Genomic DNA, 16,481 nt, shown 5'->3' on the forward strand with positions numbered 1-16,481 from the left:
CAGCTACCTACCAATTAGTCACTTATTGATGCAATTAGCTGGATGTACAGCTAATATGGGGTGAAGAAAAAAATATGTCAGTTCAAAACGAGGACAGCCTAAAGTCTGGCTTAGTGGTTAGTTTCACTAGGACAAGATATCCTTATTGTCAGACAAATATAAGAGTTTGAGCATAATTTTATGTATTGAGGATAGTACGTAAAAATATGGTCGCTTGTCCTGGTTCCACATAGTCTGTATTCTTGGCTCAGATCCAGGAAGGAGTGATTGCTTTGAGGAAATGTGGGTCATTTTTATGCTGCCTTTTCCCCTCCTTTTATTTATTCATTTATGTGCTTGTTAATTTATTTATTTCAGATTTATTGAGATATAATTACACTTAAAATTGTAAGATATTTAAAGTGTACATCATGATGATTCAATATATATTGTGAAAGTATTCCTCCCCATCCCATCTAATTAATTAACATATCTATCACCTCACCATATTTATTTATTTATTTATTTTGTGGGAACATTTAAATTCTACTCTCTTAGCAAATTTTAACTATACAATACAGTGTTAACAACTATATGCACCATGTTTTACAATAGATCCTCAGACCTTGTGGCTGAAACTTTATACCCTTTTACCAATCTCACCCTTTTTTCCCTCAGCACCCAGCCACTCACGAACAGTTTTCTCCTCACTGTTTCTACGAGTTTGACTTCTCTTTTTTAGATTCCACATGTAAGTGAGACCATCAGTATTCCTCTTTTTGTGTCTGGCTTATTTCACTAAGCGTAATTCTCTCAAGGTCCATCCGTCTTGTCCAAAATGGCGGGATTTCCTCCTTTCTCATGACTGAGTAATATTCCATTGCATATATATACTACAATTTCTCTATCCATTCACCTGTAGTGCACTGATTGCTTACATAGCTTGACTATTATAAATAATGCTGCAATAAACAAGAGAGTCCATATAATTCTTCAATATCTTGTTTTTATTTCCTTTGGATATATACCCAGAAGTGGTATTGCTGCATCATACGATAGTTCTATTTTTAACTTTTTGAAGAACCTTTATACTGTTTTCTAGAGTGGCTGTATGGAAAGTTGAGGTACATTCCTTCTACACTCAGTTTGTTGAGAGTTTTTATCATAAATGGATGTTGAATTTTGTCAAATGTTTTTTCTGCATCTGTTGAGATAATCAGATTACTTTTATCCCTCATTTTGTTAATGTGGTGTATCATATTGATTGGTTTGCCATTATTGTACCATCCTTACATCCCCGGAATAAATCCCTCTTGATCGTGGTGTATGATTCTTTTAATGTGCTATTGAATTCAGTTTGCTAAAATTTTGCTGAGGATTTTTTCATCTATGTTCATCAGAGATATTGGCCTGTAATTTTCTTTTCTTATACTGTCCTTGTCTAGTTCTGGTATCAGGGTAAGTTGGCCTCAAATAATGAGTTTAGACATCTTCCTTCTGCTTCTATTTTTATTTACTTATTTTTTTGAGGAAGATTAGCCCTGAGTTAATATCTGCTGCCAATCCTCCTCATTGTTGCTGAGGAAGATTGGCCCTGAGCTAGCATCTGTTCCCATCTTCCTCCATTTTATGTGTGGGATGCCTGCCACAGCATGGCTTGATAAGTGATGCATAGGTCCACACCTGGGATCCAAACCGGCAAACCCTGGGCTGCCAGAGTGGAACGTGCAAACTTAACTGCTTCACCACCAGGCTGGCCCCCTTCTGCTTCTATTTTTTGAAAGAATTTGAGAAGGATTGCTATTAATTCTTCTTTAAATGTTTCATAGAATATACCAGTGAAGCCATTTGGTCTTAGATTTTGTTTTGTTGGAAGGTTTTTGATTACTGATTTATTCTCCTTACTAGTAATTGGTCTGTTCAGATTGTCTATTTCAACATGATTCAGTCTTAGTAGTTTGTATGTTTCTAAGAATTTGTCCATTTCTTCTAGGGTGTCCAATTTTTTTTTCTGGAGAAGATTAGCCCTGAGCTAACTGCTGCCGATCCTCTTCTTTTTGCTGAGGAAGACTGGCCCTGAGCTAACATCCGTGCCCATCTTCCTCTATTTTATATGTGGGACGCCTACCACAGCATGGCGTGCCAAGAGGTGCCATGTCTGCACCCAGGATCCGAACCGGTGAACCCCAGGCTGCTGAAGCAGAATGTGTGAACTTAACTGCTGCACCACCGGGCCGGCCCCCAATATTTTGGTGTATAATTGTTCATAGTAGTCTCTTATGATCCTTTGTATTTGTGTGGTATCAGTTGTAATGTCTCCTCTTTAATTTTTTATTTTATTTGTTTGAGTCCTCTCTCTGTTTTTCCTGATGAGTCTAGCTAAAGGTTTGTCTATTTTGCTTATCTTTTCAAAAATCCAGCTCTTAGTTTCGTGAATCTTTTCTGTTGTCTTTTTAGTCTCTATTTAATTTATTTATGCTCTATTCTTTGTTATTTTCTTCCTTCTGCTAACTTTGGGCTTCTTTTATCCTTCTTTTACTAGTTTCTTGAGGTCAGAAGTTAGGTTGTTCATTTGAGATCTTTATTCTTAATGTAGGTTTATTGCTATGAACTGCCCCCTTAGTACTGCTTTTGCTGCATCCCATAAGCTTTGGTATGTTATATTGCCATTTGCATTTGTCTCAACATATTTTTTTCATTTCTCTTTTTATTTTTTCATTGACCCATTGGTTGTTCAGTAGCATGTTGTTTAAACTGCTCATATTTGCAAGTTTTCCTGTTTTCTCCTTGTAATTGATTTTTAGTTTTATGCAAGTGTTCTTAGAAAAGATGCTTGATATGATTTCAATCTTCCTAAATTTATTAAGACATATTTTGTGGCCAAACATATGATCTATCCCAGAGGATGTCTCTTATGTGTTTGAGAAGAATGTGTGTTCTCCTGCTTTTGGATTGAATGTTCTGTAAATATCTGTTGAGTCCATCTGATCTAACGTGATTTGTGGTTTCGTAAAACATCTTATATTTATAACATTCTATTTTAAGCTGATAACTACTTAATTTCACATTCATCCTAAAGCTCTACATTCTTCCTCTCTTCATCCCCACATTTTATGTTTTTCATGTCACAATTTACATCTTTTTACCTTGTGTATCCATTAACTATTTACGTAATAGTTATTTTTGATTCTTTTGTATTTTAACCTTCATACTAGATTTATTAGTGATTTACCCTCCACCATTACAGTACTAGAGTATTCTGAATTTAATTATATTTTTACTTTTACTAGTGAGATTTGCACTTTCATATTTTTAATTACTAATTAGTGTCCTTTCATTTCAGCTTGAAGAAGTCCCTTTAGGAGTCCTTTAGTGGGGCCAGCCCCTTGGCCAAGTGGTTAAGTTCGTGCACTCCGCTTCAGTGGCCCAGGGTTTTGCTGGTTCAGATCCTGGGCGCAGACATGGCACCACTCATCAGGCTATGTTGAGGCAGAATCCCACATGCCACAACTGGAAGGACCCACAACTAACAGTATGCAACTATCTACTGGGGGGCATTTGGGGAGAAAAAGCAAAAAAAAAAAAAAAAAGGAGAGATTGGCAAGTTGTTTGCTTAGGTGCCAATCTTTAAAAAAAAAAAATTCTTTAGGGCCAGTTTAGCGGTAATGAACTCCTTCAGATTTTGTTTGTCTGGAAAATGCTTTATCTCTTCTTCAATTCTGAAGGATAATTTTGCTGAGTAGAGTAGTCTTGGTTGGCAGTTTTTTTGTTTTAGCACTTTGAATATAATATGCCATTCTCTTCTGGTCTGCAGAGTTTTTGCTGAAAAGTCTGCTGATAATCTTATGTGAGTTCCCTTGTAAGTAACAAGTTATGTTTTTGTTTTGCTTTTAAGATTCTCTCCTTGTCTTTAAATTTGGACAATTTAATTATATCACATCTCAGTGTGGATCTCTTTGGATTCTTTTTAGTTAGAACTCTCTAAGCTTTCTGAATCTGGATGTCTGTTTCTTCTCCTAGGTTAAGGAAATTTTCAGCCTTTATTTTTTGAATAGGCTTTCTGCCCCTTTCTATCTCTCTTCTCCTTCTGGGACTCCTATAATGTGAATATTAGTCCATTTGATGCTGTCCCATAAGTCCCTTAGCTACCTTCGCTCTTTCTTTTTCTCTTTTCTTTTTGCTCCTCTGATTGAATGAATTCCACTGCCCTGTCTTCAAATTCTTTGGTCCTTTCTTCTGCTGAAGCTAGTCTACTATTGAACCCCTATAGTGTATTTTTTCAGTTCAGTTATTATATTCTTCAGCTCTCTGATTTCTGTTTGGCATTTTCTTATATTTTCTATCTCTGTCAAAATTCTCACTTTATTCCTGCATTGTTCTCTTGACCTTGGTAAACATCTTTATGACCGTTATTTTGAACTCTTAATCAGGTAAATCACTTATCTCCATTTCATTGGATTCTGTTTGTAAGTTTTATCATGTTTTTTTTGCTCAGAACATATTCCTCTCTTTCTTTATTTTGTTTGACTGTCTGTGTTAGTTTCTGCACATTAAATAAAGCAGCCACCTCTCCTAATCTTAAATGAGTGGCCTTGTGTAGGAAATGAATGTTATTTTTCAGCCTGGCCCTCAGTTCTTGGTTGTCTCTCAAACCTTTCTAATTGTCTAGGCCACCCTCTTTGTTCTTAGTGGCTCTCAGTACTTGAGGGTGTGCCAAGACCCATTTAGATGTGGGTATTTTCTTGTTCACCCAATGTATAGGAGTCAATCAGCTTGTGTCTGCATTTCTTTCTGATGGAATTGCTTCGTGTGTAGCCTTAGATTAGGTGTGTCCATGGGAGTGAGTTCAGGATCTTTCTAAGTTGCCATCTTGGACAAGAGCATGTACACTTTGCTTTGGTAATTCTTGGTAGTTCATAGCCAGTTTCAGGCAAAAGCTGGAACTACAAGTTCTGGCAAGCCACCATGACCCTACTGCCTCTTAAGTTTTCAAAAAAATCACATAAACCTTTGAACCTCATATTTTTATCTGTAAAGTAAAGGATCACAAGATAATTATTAAGACATAACTAGTCAAATAAAGCATATAGTAGTTGTATTGATTGCTATAATTTACTGACCTGCTTACTGAGACCTAGGTTCTCCACTAAGTAATTCAGATGCCTTATCTCATTTTCATTCTGTCTATCATCTTTTGAAAATATACTGCTTTGTTCCCATTTTACAGATGAGAAGCTTACAGTTTACCTAATTTGCCCAAGATCACATAATGGTAGAAGTCAGATTCTAACATAAGTTTGGTCAACTCCTGAGTTCACCATCCTTAATAGATACCTCTACTATGTTACTGTCTAAACCAGAACTTGACATTGAACAGGTGACTTCATTAAATTAGCTCCTTTCCATTTTCCCTTCACTAAGACTTGGTCAGCTGTTAAGGGAAAGAAAGAAGTGAAAAGAAACTTACTGAAATCTTTTTAATTTCAAAGTGTACTAAATCAGAACTGGGGCTTCCGTGATGACTCGACATATTCCAGGATGTTAATACATTGCCCCAGAGTCATCCTGGGCCAATTCTGTAGCATCAGTTCCACACATACTGAAACTTATTTAGAACATCAGATTGATGTGTGCTGTTCATTAGATACCAAATAGTAACTTTAATATTTGCAATAACAGTGCCATTAATGGAAAAATATCATCTTAATGCTATAGCTTTCAAAAAAGTAAAACAATTAATAGTTGTTTTAAAAACTCTTCCTTAGTAGAGTTGTATCTTTATAATGTATAATTTATAATAAACATATATCATTTACAATGTAATATTTGAAGCTTCTTGGTGTAAGACGGAGGTTCCAAATAATGACTGTAAATAAAGAGACAGACACAATTTTAGAGGGAATTAAGCAATAAACAGTTATTTTATCCCTAAATGTGTTTCTAATTTTTAACATACCACATTTGATCCTATTACGAACAACTCACTAAAACTTTGGATTGATCTCATTTTACTATATTAAATGTTCTACAGTGATCTATAGATTTGACTGTATCTTGAAAATATTCTATGAATTTTAATTTCCAATTCTCTTCAGAGGAATATATGAATATAATAATTAATATAATCAAATCTTAGAATTCTATGCACTGAAGCAGATTATTAAGAGAGAAAAATGTTGAAGTAGCATTTATCACAAACTCATTCTTTGACTGCAGCAGAGAAAGTTCAGTGAATTTGCAATGAATCTAGTGTTAATGGGGTAGAAAATGAAAAATACCTATGAAAATGGTCAAGTTGATGAAAATTGTAGGGTGAAAATAATTTGAAATTGGATTTTTTTAAAGGTCTGTAAATCGGTTTTCTTGTTTTCTCTTCTGGTTGGGAAATGAAAAAAAAAAAAGAAGAAGAAAAAAACTTAACTGTTTTTGAGCCATAACATATTAGAGATCATTGGGACAAAAGTAACTAATCAACTTCCTCTCTCCTCTGATTTTAAATCAGGAAACTGAGGCTTAGAAAGAGAAGATAGAATAATAGAGTTTTTAAAGGAGAAGAGATCTTGGAAACCATCTAATGCAATCTGCTCTTTGTGATCTAGAAAGGTTGAAAGTTTTCCCAGGAACACAGAGGTGGTTACTGCCAGAACCAAGTCTATCCAGTAGCCACCATTTTTCTACCATCTACTATTTTTTCAAGGTTAATATCAAAAATCATTATTCACTCACTCCCTGGATCCTAAGTAGAATTACCAAATGATAATTATTGTGATCATATGTATCATAGTTCATATACTTTGGCTTCAATCTACAATTTTAATCTAGGCAACTTTTGTGTCCCATATGTGTAGTTGCCTTTCCTGAGACTTAGAAATAGAAAGCAAACAAAATACATAACACACTGCTAATAGAAGGTCAAGGTTGATAGTTCTAAAAGATGAATTTATAGAAACTTTGCTTATTAATAAAATTGGTCACCAGTAACTTTTGGGATTAGATGAGCATAAGGACATGTACTCAGGCAGTAGTTGGGGGAATGGAGAGGAGGGGAGAAATAAGAGCAATGTTTAAACAGATGGAAGTAGAAATGGTAGTTTTCTTATGGTGTGAGTCTTATAACTGGGAACTGTGAGGAGAAACTTATTTGTATGTTGAAAGATAATCTGAAGCAAATGGGACAAAATTTGTTATGGAGAACATGGAAGTGATACATGTGCAAATTACTTTCCACCTGTCTTTCTTTCTTTTCTGTTTATGTGACAGCATGAAAATAACACAAAGAGGCATTAAATGCCAGGAAAATAAAAGCCAACCAAGTGATTTAATTTGGACTGGATAACACACACCAAGCTTGGCTATTCACAAATTCAGTATTGGAACCCACTTAAAGATATTAGATACTACACCAAATGGAAAAGATTACTTAAATAGAATACACATATTTTTGTGAAATATTTGAACTCATAGTGTCATCCAAAGCATAAGTTTCACTACCAGCCTGGAAAGGAAATGTTGAGGTTTCTCTTTTGAGGGTCTAAATAAATAAATAATTGTACTTTTTTCTTCCTGTCACACCCCTCACCCTCACTTGCCCTCACCTCTCTGTACTTGGACTTATATTAAAAGGTGGGCAGTTTCTCGTGGCTTTGAAAGCTTCTGAAACTTGCCGTTTTTATTATAGAAGCTGAAGGGATGGGGTTGGCATGAACACCTGTTATCTGTGTCTTTTGTAAGTTAATTTGCAACAGTGTTGCTTAAGGTCAAGATTTCTAAGGGTGTATCCTTACTTATTTTTGAATGCAGCATTTAGAGCAGTTTTACAGATGAGATAGGTTTTTCTTTTGGACAGTAGAATGCCATTTGTTGGCAAAATGATAACATGAGAAATTGTTTGTATTATTTTCTGTTACTTGAATTTTCACACCCTACAACATCTGCCTGCCAAAATGAATGTGATGTCCTCAACTAATAGTGTGACAGAGAAAGAAGTCATCAGAGGAGAGAGAAAGCGCCCCTGGTTCTGTGCACCAAACTCTGTGATTAAATTACTGTTGCCAGTTGGAATGATACTCATACTCAAGAACCTTGGGAACAGCAACCTTACTTCCACTGCTGGGTCCACCTCAGGACCCTTTCAGGAAAACACCCCTTAACAGTTTTAAAGGTTTGGGCATTTGTCCTCAAACTGTTAGACTATTAACGTAATTTCCAAGAAGAGAAAGTGACTCCTGCTTTCCCTAGGGAATGCCTCTTAATATCAGCAACTTCTTTCTTATCCTATTTGGCTGTCATTTTTCAATGTTTGCATTCAGTTTTGAGTCACTTACCTTTTTGGGCCAGTTTTGCTTTCCAGAAGGTAGTCACTGTCCATTCCTTAGAGTGGCTCTTGACCCGTGAAGCCTGGAATTTTGTGGTGGCCAGTTTGAAGCAGTTATTTTCATGTGTTCTCACAGCCACTGGTTTTTTGATCTTCACTGATCTCTCACTGAATCCTTGAGAGTCTTTGCTTTCTTCAGTTTACCTCTTAGACTTTTATGAGGTGTGAGTCAGAAAAGAAGTAAAGGTAAAGGATGGGTCTGGGTGTCTGGTGTGCACATTGTGTGTCAATAAGCCAAGCTATGAACTTAATAGTTTCTTTTTCAGGCAGCATCAAAGGGTACCCTCTTCAAAAGAGCCTTATCAAGTACCTATATCACGTGGGTCACCATCACAGCTCCTTTTATGATTTCTTTCTACCATTATTATTTAAACATTAACTGAAACTTCTTACCTGCTCTAGATTTAGCGTGCTCCTTTGGCTCATTCATTTAACAAATATTTATTGAGTATTTACTCTGGATCGGGCACTGTTTTACGTACTTGGCATATATCAGGGAACAAAATTGACAAAAATCTCTGCTCTCTGGGAGATTACACTCTAGCAGGGGTTAGAGAACATAAAGTGTGATGTTAAGGACTGAGCAGGCTGAAGTTATTCCAGTATGTGTGGGTCTTAGGCAAAGCCCATGTATAGTGCTGTGCATTTTGTGCACTACACAACTTGTAGGAGTGCCACTTACCTAATTGTTTTTGTGAATGGTGCTCCTTGGAATTGTGTAGCACATAACCTGTGCAGCCCTGAGTGGCAGTCCAGGTGTGGGGCCAGGTCTCGGTAGAGGCAACAGCTTTTGGTCCAGTCCCACATGGTCTCTTGAAAGTAGATAGGCCTGAATTTTCTGGAGTGGGTTTAAAGCTTGGTGAAAATTAAGCACAAATGAGCACGCCAGTGGTTGCAACTAGCAGAAGTTAGAGTAGACTGCAATTAAGCAGTGAGTTGATTTAATAGCAAAGTATCAGAAGACATCAGATTTTTCAAATCTCTCCATATCCCAGTGAAAGACATGGTCAAGTTGTTAGCTAAGCTAATTTTCCTGTCTGGTGTAAGCTCTTTCTAGTTCCTGTTACCAAACTCTTTTTTTCCTACCAAACACCTCACTTGAAACTTCAGCATAATCACCTTGACTGCAAAAACTGCCTTTTGCAGACCATGTCACCTGGATCTAGCATTCAAGATCTGAGTGGAATTTCTCATTGTCCATCAAGAACCATCATGCTACATTGCCCCAAAGTTACGTGGTGTCAACTAGATAGGTCCTTGCCAGTCACTGTCCACTACTGTTTTAATGCTCAGCATGAGGCCATGCTCTGGCTTACACATGTCAAAAAGGCTGAGCCTGGCTGGCTTTGCCAGGTCTTGCCCCATTTACCCCCAGGAGACAGTTTCTGACATTGGGACATGTTTACGTAAATATTCAGTGGTTGACTTTCTCTTAGAGCTTTTATTTTCTGTTTCTATTTCCTCAATCCTCCACAAATAGATTATCAGGAATATCTAAGTTCAGTTAGAATAATTCACTTATTCTCTTTTCTATTTTTGTTTTCCTGTCAAGTTCCTGATGTCGAACTGAGTGAATGAGCAAAAAATGCATTGTCAGTGAAGTGCAAAGGTTTTGGCTCTGATCAAATTGAAAAGTCTGTGGTTGCAATATGGGCCAGCAAATAAAGTAGCTGCCAATAAAACAGAAATTTAGAAGTAAAGTGACCTATGAGAAACTATTACCTCAATTTTAGTCGGGGATATTTTGATATAGGTAATGTAACACTCTTGGGAGAAGCAAGTCACCTAAACAAGCGGGTGGGAGTGGAGGAAAGAGAATTCTCAGGGTACTCAGATAACCTTTCTGGCAAGTTACTATTTATTTACTTTAATCTTAGCAATTTCATTTTGTTTTCTTTGAGTCAGAGGAGGATAAATTGGTTTGGAAAGGCAGTGGTTTTCCTGGCAGTACGTTAAGTGAGGAAATCATGAATTATTTTGTAAGTAAGCATAATGGATAATGTGGTAAGTATATAATCATGTCTTTAGCTGGGAGGTAGTATAATTTACTAGTTAAGAAAATGAACTTTTGAGTGAGATAGAACTAGGTTTATGTTTAACTCTGATAGTTGTACTGCTGATGACCTTGGGCACGTAACATTAACTCTGAGCCCAGTCTCTTCATTTATAAGGTGGAAATTCTAACACTAACATAGGGATGTTGTCTTGTGGATTAAGTTAGATCATGTGAGGTACCTTCTCCACTGCTTGACTCAAACAAAGTACTTAATCAATTATTGCTATTACCACTATTTAATTATCTGGAGATATATTTAGTAGTTTTTTTAAAAAAAAAACTTATTCTGTTTTTCTTGTAGAACAAATTAGGCAGATTACTACATTTTTGTCTGTTACATCAGCAGATTACAGAATACAGTTAAAAGTTTGAAAAATTTGCTGATCAATTCAGAAAAGTCTTGCTTTCTTTGGTGGAAAGAGTTATTTAATAGTTCTCTCAATTATTGCATTGTACTAATGTCAAAAGTTATACATTTTATTGAAGGTTTTGCTTTATTATCATATAATTAAACTTTTAAAAGTCTTTGGTTTTAGCATCCCCGTTTTCATCTTTAATTTTGCTGGTAAATTTTCCAAAACAATCCTTTATATTTGCAATTTAATGCTATCATATTTTTAATAAATTAATATAGTATGCCTTTAATTTCATTAATTTACCCCTATGGGTTGTTTGGTTTGTTGAAATTTGAGGTTGAAAGACTAAAATGGATTTATTATTATGTTTATTGAAAATAAAAGCAACCAAATGTGTGAAATAACATCTAACCACTACTTTGTCTCCTTGGATAAGTTTCTGGAAAATGATGTTTTAATTTTAATTTTTTTTAAAAATTCTATATTATTTCCTAATAGCCTTTCCTTTTTTTTTTGATTTTCATGGGTTTATTATTATTGTCATTGATATTTGTTATTTAAATGTATTATTGAATTGTAATTGTGCTATACTGATTTCAGAAAATGTAGCCTATAACATTGTTCAGGTATTTTCTTTTCATCTATTTGGTGTGATAAAGGCTAAATCTTAGAAATGTTTTAACATATTGGTGAAGGTATATCCTGCCTTCATTATTTGAATGAAGTCATGAGTTAGTCAGGATTCTCCAGAGAAACAGAACCCACAGGATATATAGAGATATATAGAAAGAGATTTACTATGAGGGATTAGCTCACACAATTATGCAGGCTGAGAAGTCCCACAATCTACTGCTTGCAAGCTGGAGGCCCAGGAAAGTCAGTGTTGTTGTTCTAGTCCAAACCCTAAGTCCTAAGACTCAGAGGAGTTAATGATGTTAGTCTGAGTCTGAGTCTGAGTCTGAAGGCCTTAAAACCAGGGAGCCAATGGTGTAAATCCTGGTTTAAGTCCACAGGCGTGAGAACCAGGAGCGCTGATGTCCAAGGGCAGAAGATCAATGTCCCAGCTCAGACAGAGAGCAAATTCATTTTTCCTCTGCCTTTTTGTTCTATTTGGGCTCTCAATGGATTGGATGATGCTTACCCGCATTGGTAAGGGGGATCTTTATTCACTCTATGATTCAAATGCTAATCTCTTCCAGAAACACTCCCATAGACACACTCAGAAATAATGTTTTACTGGCTATCTGGTCATCCATTAGCCTAGTCAAGTTGACATATAAAATTAACCATCCCAGGCCATGAGTCCAATTACATGTATAAGCTTATTTTTTATTAAATATGTATTTAAGTATATTATTGGTGTCTATTAGTCTATTTTCCTTAATATTCCAAATATTTTAAAGTGGGACCAAAGGTGGAGTATTAGAATATTTCAAATTATTTTTCATTTCATGTTATTATACCTTTCATTTTTAAGTTTTATAATATGATTTATACTTAACCATGAAGCCACAGCTGAGATAAGCACAAAAAATGTAATTTGGATGTTTCTTTATTCTCAGTTTTCTCTAGTGACATATTTTTTCTTTCTATCAGAGCTTCATTTCATCCTTTTGAAAACAAGTGTAATTTTCCACCAATTTATTATATTTCCTTTAATTTTATTTTATTTCTTTCCTTGAGAAATTATTTTAAAATAGCTAAAAGTCTTTATCCCAGATCTAAACCCTGTTACCTATTGTCTCCTACTTTTGAAATAAAAATATTTTGCTTTTCCAATAACTAAATTTTAGGATATAGAGGCCTCCGTATTTTTTCATAGGACAGAAATTGTCTACACTTTTCTATAAATGTCACATTAAAATATTAGATGCCCATCTTTAGAAACTGCATATCAATGATAACATTTTCTATGAGTTCATATTTAGAACAGGAAATAATTTATGTCATATCTATCTCAGCACTCGTTTAGCAAAATCACAACCTATAAGTAAAAACATGCACACACACATAAATGCAGTATGAAGGGAATTGTACAAATAATACGCAAGCTTGCCTCTGAGGAATGTTATCACTGTGAATTCAAACAAAGGAAGTAGAAACTTGATATTAGACTTCATCTATACTCACAAAGCCTGCCAATTTGGAATAGGCTCTAATATGTGATGAAAGAGTGATGTGTAATCATTAATTTTGATCAGAGTCAACAAATAGTAAGATGTTAAGTTAAAAGAGAAACGGCATTGCATTGGAACTCTGAAGGCCCAGAACCAAATTCTATGTGAACTGGAGTGATTCTGTTACTTCTCATCTGTGACTAGGTAAGTTTGGTAATATTTTATAGATTAATGGATTACATGTATTAGTGAAAAAGCAATTCAAAATACTACTTTATAATTCAGTAGGTGATTTGTATTAAGGAATACGTAAGTTATATAAGAAAATAAATATTTTTCTTTGTAATTGTTTTCACATACTTAAAACTGTTAACTCAAGTATTTTTAATATTCTTTTTTCCACCTTTTTCCAATGTCCATTTCGTACTCAGACTCTTTCATTAAAGATGATAAGCTTCTTAAATTTCTGTTTGGGCCTTGTCTGAACCAGCATTAGTTTAGAACTTATATAGTCTGAATTGTTGAGTTTCATTTGTTGTTCAAATATCTGGGTGTCTATTTTTATCATTTTGACCATTCATTTATTGTGCTTTTTATATTAAATGTATTCTGAAAGCCACTCTGTTGGGTCTCAAGAATATAGATGAGAGGCAAAGCCTCTGATGCCTAGGGGAAGAGATATAAAATACGCAAAAAATTGAAAGACATAAAAATCAGAGTAAAATCAAAGTATAATAAAAACACCTCTACCTCTATGTGAAGAAGTTGGTATTACCTTTAAGACAGAGGTAACATCAGAGAAGTGTATTGATATAAAATAATGCATTTCTATTGAGTGCAATATAAGGTTCTACTCAGCACCCAGTGAACAGGGATGTGGTTGTTACTCAATGAAGAAAAGATGGGGAGAGTAATATGCTGAAGTACAAAGGCATACAAGAGATGGCTTATTTAGGGTGCGGGGAGACACTGGGTGTTGCTAATCCATAGGTGCTTAGATTTGGTAAGGGAATGGCCAGAAATGAACATGAAGAAGTATCTTGGAGACTGATCGTAAGGACTTTGTACATTTTACTAAGATGTTTAGATTGTATCCTACGCACAAACCAGAGCCATTGGAGGTTGGGCAGTAGGAGAGTGGTATCTATGACCTGTTATTTAGAAAGGTGCCTGCAATGATGCTATAAGAGAAGAAACTACTGGAGAGATTGTTTTAAGAGTATACAAGAGGGGCTGGCCCCGTGGCCGAGTGGTTAAGTTTGCGCGCTCCGCTGCAGGCGGCCCAGTGTTTCGTTGGTTCGAATCCTGGGCGCGGACATGGCACTGCTCATCAAACCACGCTGAGGCAGCATCCCACATACCACAACTAGAAGGACCCACAACGAAGAATATACAACTATGTACTGGGGCTTAGGGGAGAAAGAGGAAAAAATAAAATCTTTAAAAAAAAAAAAAAAAAAAAAAAGAGTATACAAGAGAACAAAGCTCTGATAGAATTTTGGAGGGAGTTTTAAGAGAAGTAGAAAATTCCAGAGACATTTCTAGAGTAAAACTGACAACATTTCATGATTGACTGGGTTTAGAGAGTGATGGAGAAATAAGAAAAAGATTATTCACTCCATGCGCACACTCAATCTTGCGTCTATACTCTTATTAAACCTTCATGGTTAGACATTGGTTTAAGTATGGGGGACACAGAGACAAACTCAACTCAATTTTCGCCCTTATAAAGCTCATTGCTTAGTGTTTCTCCTGGGGGGATTTTGGTTTTGATGATCATGATAGTAATTGATGAATGCTTTCCTAATATATGGGATAAGACTAAGCTTTGCCAAAATATAGAAATTAATCAGTGGGTTAAGTCTGATTGCTTTTTTGAATTCTTCAAACTTTTGTGTTCAATATTTTGATGTCACCGGGCTGTTATGCTACTCTCTGTTTTTTCCTAAATGACTAAAGAATGAAACTATGTGTGCAGAGTTTTTCAAGAATAATTTATTACTGCATTGGAGAGAAACAGAAATGTATTACCCCCCAGATTTTCATTGCAGTTTGCTTTTGAATGTTTGTAGATTCAAATTGAGTAGAGAGGATGTTAATTAGTGTGCAGATTTTTTTAATTGTCTATAATAGGAAGCTAATTGGTGTTTTCCTTAAAGAATGAATTTAAGGAAATGTGTTTTGAAAAGTGTGGTGTTATTAATAGCACTGATCCAAGTAGTAGAGACTATTGATTGAGTAAAATAAGCAGTTTTGATTGTTTAACTGCAGGCTTCATTCTGGGAAACCAGAATTAATTTAAATGCTGATAATAATTACAAGACTTACTACATGGTAAGTCTGACCTAACTCTGGGTGTACTTTTGTAAAGATTAACTCATTAATTTATGTAATCTGAATTCTGTATTCTGCCCCTTGATCATCTGTCTACTGAACCCTTTTCATTATCCCATCCCCTCCCCCTGCTCCCAATACTGATCATCTAATCCACAATTGCTTGCTGTTGGAATCCCTTTGCCCTGCAAGTGGCCCTCTTATGTGGAATGTAACAAATAGGTACAACTCTAGCTATCTTCTGTGTCATCCAAGTGGTCCTCCAGAAACTTGTAAATCCTTGCCATGCCAAATGGTGGAAATATAGGCTGACCCACTGGTATGCCCTATCTTAACTCTACTGTCTCTCTCCAATATTCTTTTCCCACTCCTTAGGCAGGCTCTAAGACAGACCTGCTGCCCAAACGGACATCTAACCAGGAAATGAAATGCCTGAATCCCTTTTTTGAAGGCACCCCATATAGTCTGTCAGTAATACCTCCACATCCTGCTCTTACCTTTAAGGAGAGACAACAGCCTCTAATCATGAACATGGATTCCTCACATGCCTTGATGACAGCCTTGTTCCTTCACAGATTCTACAGGGGAGATGAAGTGATGGTTGGTGATGGCAGGGCCAGTTTTTCCTCCTTTTAAGTGAGCTTATGTCTTGTCCTATTTTAGGTGACTGTTCTCTTTTAAATATGGAATAGTTACTTAGCGTCTTTCATAATTCTGCACCAAAAGTAAAAGTCTCGTATAACAACTTATTGCAGGTATATACTGATAGACAAATCTACATACAAAATGGATTCTAGACATCCTCAGCTATCCTAATCACAAAAGTACTAGAAAAGTAAGCTTCCGAACAATGAGAGAGCACTTTCTCAGAGAGCCCTGGCTTTCACTTTGTCCAAACTCAGGTTAAAACTTTAGCATTATATACAAAATTAATTTAATGATTTTACAAATTTGTTTGTTCATTTTTGCACTTCAGTTCTCCCAAATGGAAGAGTTTAGGCTGCTCTATGCTCATACACTGAGAAATGATGACTGTCAGTAAAGAATGGGCACAAGCCTTCCCACAGTCCCCTAGTGTCACTGTTATGAATATAGTCTGTTTGAGAAAATAGGAAAGTATATAAAAATAAATTCTTTAACGGCTTTATTTAGATAATCATCTACACAAAATTCACCTATTTAAAGCATACAATTCAGTAGCTTTTATTATATTTGGAGTTGTGCAACCATTTCCACAATCAATTTTAGAACACTTTTCTCACCCC

At 35.6% G+C, this 16,481-nt stretch overlaps 1 protein-coding gene across 7 annotated transcripts in view; it reads left to right on the forward strand.

Annotated features, from left to right (window-relative positions):
- Window positions 1–16,481, forward strand: part of NAALADL2 (N-acetylated alpha-linked acidic dipeptidase like 2) — a 1,266,186-nt gene that overhangs the window by 299,577 nt on the left and 950,128 nt on the right. Inside the window, exon 1 of one of the 7 annotated variants that reach the window (XM_070582382.1) lies at window positions 12,977–13,086. The exons of the other annotated variants lie outside the window; for them this stretch is intronic. The gene's annotated coding sequence lies outside the window, so the exon portion shown is untranslated. Of the gene's footprint in view, window positions 1–12,976; window positions 13,087–16,481 lie in introns of those variants that run through there. 7 annotated transcript variants of the gene reach the window in all.

The sequence above is a fragment of the Equus przewalskii genome, chromosome 18, assembly GCF_037783145.1.
Source record: "Equus przewalskii isolate Varuska chromosome 18, EquPr2, whole genome shotgun sequence".
NCBI classification, from domain to species: domain Eukaryota; kingdom Metazoa; phylum Chordata; class Mammalia; order Perissodactyla; family Equidae; genus Equus; species Equus przewalskii.